The sequence below is a fragment of the Schistocerca serialis genome, unplaced genomic scaffold, assembly GCF_023864345.2.
Source record: "Schistocerca serialis cubense isolate TAMUIC-IGC-003099 unplaced genomic scaffold, iqSchSeri2.2 HiC_scaffold_1163, whole genome shotgun sequence".
NCBI classification, from domain to species: Eukaryota; Metazoa; Arthropoda; class Insecta; order Orthoptera; family Acrididae; genus Schistocerca; species Schistocerca serialis.
In genome coordinates this window covers 155,001-157,500 of record NW_026047363.1, presented here as the reverse complement: position 1 = coordinate 157,500, position 2,500 = coordinate 155,001, and the positions used below count along the sequence as shown (strand labels likewise).

Below are 2,500 nucleotides of genomic sequence, written 5' to 3'. Positions count from 1 at the left end.
CCTATTCTCAAACTTTAAATGGGTGAGATCTCCGGCTTGCTTGATATGCTGAAGCCGCGAGCAAACGACTCGGATCGGAGTGCCAAGTGGGCCACTTTTGGTAAGCAGAACTGGCGCTGTGGGATGAACCAAACGCCGAGTTAAGGCGCCCGAATCGACGCTCATGGGAAACCATGAAAGGCGTTGGTTGCTTAAGACAGCAGGACGGTGGCCATGGAAGTCGGAATCCGCTAAGGAGTGTGTAACAACTCACCTGCCGAAGCAACTAGCCCTGAAAATGGATGGCGCTGAAGCGTCGTGCCTATACTCGGCCGTCAGTCTGGCAGTCATGGCCGGTCCTTGCGGCCGGCCGCGAAGCCCTGACGAGTAGGAGGGTCGCGGCGGTGGGCGCAGAAGGGTCTGGGCGTGAGCCTGCCTGGAGCCGCCGTCGGTGCAGATCTTGGTGGTAGTAGCAAATACTCCAGCGAGGCCCTGGAGGGCTGACGCGGAGAAGGGTTTCGTGTGAACAGCCGTTGCACACGAGTCAGTCGATCCTAAGCCCTAGGAGAAATCCGATGTTGATGGGGGCCGTCATAGCATGATGCACTTTGTGCTGGCCCCCGTTGGGCGAAAGGGAATCCGGTTCCTGTTCCGGAACCCGGCAGCGGAACCGATACAAGTCGGGCCCCTCTTTTAGAGATGCTCGTCGGGGTAACCCAAAAGGACCCGGAGACGCCGTCGGGAGATCGGGGAAGAGTTTTCTTTTCTGCATGAGCGTTCGAGTTCCCTGGAATCCTCTAGCAGGGAGATAGGGTTTGGAACGCGAAGAGCACCGCAGTTGCGGCGGTGTCCCGATCTTCCCCTCGGACCTTGAAAATCCGGGAGAGGGCCACGTGGAGGTGTCGCGCCGGTTCGTACCCATATCCGCAGCAGGTCTCCAAGGTGAAGAGCCTCTAGTCGATAGAATAATGTAGGTAAGGGAAGTCGGCAAATTGGATCCGTAACTTCGGGATAAGGATTGGCTCTGAGGATCGGGGCGTGTCGGGCTTGGTCGGGAAGTGGGTCAGCGCTAACGTGCCGGGCCTGGGCGAGGTGAGTGCCGTAGGGGTGCCGGTAAGTGCGGGCGTTTAGCGCGGGCGTGGTCTGCTCTCGCCGTCGGTTGGCCTCGTGCTGGCCGGCGGTGCAGGATGCGCGCGCCTGCGCGGCGTTCGCGCCCCGGTGCTTCAACCTGCGTGCAGGATCCGAGCTCGGTCCCGTGCCTTGGCCTCCCACGGATCTTCCTTGCTGCGAGGCCGCGTCCGCCTTAGCGTGCTCCTCCGGGGGCGCGCGGGTGCGCGGATTCTCTTCGGCCGCCATTCAACGATCAACTCAGAACTGGCACGGACTGGGGGAATCCGACTGTCTAATTAAAACAAAGCATTGCGATGGCCCTAGCGGGTGTTGACGCAATGTGATTTCTGCCCAGTGCTCTGAATGTCAACGTGAAGAAATTCAAGCAAGCGCGGGTAAACGGCGGGAGTAACTATGACTCTCTTAAGAACTTACCAGGATGTTCCCCGACCGAACGCTTGAGGCAATCAAGTGCCGACGGCGGCAAGCTGCCCACAAGCAGCTTGTCCGCCAATTCATGGAGGCACTTGAGATCGGTCGGGGTGAAGAGCCGGCGTCCCGCCGTGGAGCAGCGAGCTCGCTGCCTGACGCGGGCGAGGCCGCTGCGCCGCCCGTCGACGCAGCCGAGGACTTCGCGGCCGACACCACCGGGCCGCCGCCGGAGGGGCCGACTGACGCCGCCATCTGGGAGCATCTGGCGGGGCTACCTGCTTCCGCCCAGCGTTTCTCTGCCCTGGATCGAGTCATTGGTCTGGGGCGGGGCACGCCGCCCGATGTCATCCTGGGCATGCTCCCGGATGCCCTTGCGTCGGTCGGGTCCAGGGGGGAGAGGTCGATCACCAGGACACAGCGGCCGCGCCAACCATCCAAGCGGCCGCCTGCCGCCCCGCCGCTGCAGAAGCGCAAGCGGCGCCGCTGGGAATACGCGCGGACACAGGACGCCTTCCGTAGGTCGCGTGCACGTTGCGTGCGCGGCTTGCTGGACGGCACCCTGCTGCAGCCGCCACCCGACATCCCCGGTCTGCTGGACTTCTGGGCGGACCTCTTCACGAAGAAGCCGATCTCCACCGCCGGCTTCATCCGTGACCGCCTTCTCCCGCACTCGGAGCCTGTCGCTCCTGAGTGCCTATGGGGGCCGGTCACACGTGAGGAGGTTGCTGCTGCCTTGCCGCCCAGGGGATCGGCAGCCGGGCCGGACGGCCTGACTCCAGCGGAGCTGCGGCGCCTGCCGCATGAAGTCCTGGTGAAACTCTTGAACCTCTTCCTCCTGGCCCGTGCCCTCCCCGAGCGTCTGCTTCGCGCCCGGACGTCACTTCTCCCCAAAACGGCTGCACCAACATCCCCCGCTGACTTTCGCCCCATTACGGTCTGCTCGGTGTTGGCGCGGACCTTTCACAAGGTTCTCGCGTCA

At 63.1% G+C, this 2,500-nt stretch overlaps 1 pseudogene; it reads left to right on the top strand.

Moving 5' to 3' along the window:
• LOC126433395 (large subunit ribosomal RNA) overlaps positions 1 to 2,500 on the top strand; it is a 7,369-nt pseudogene that overhangs the window by 1,367 nt on the left and 3,502 nt on the right.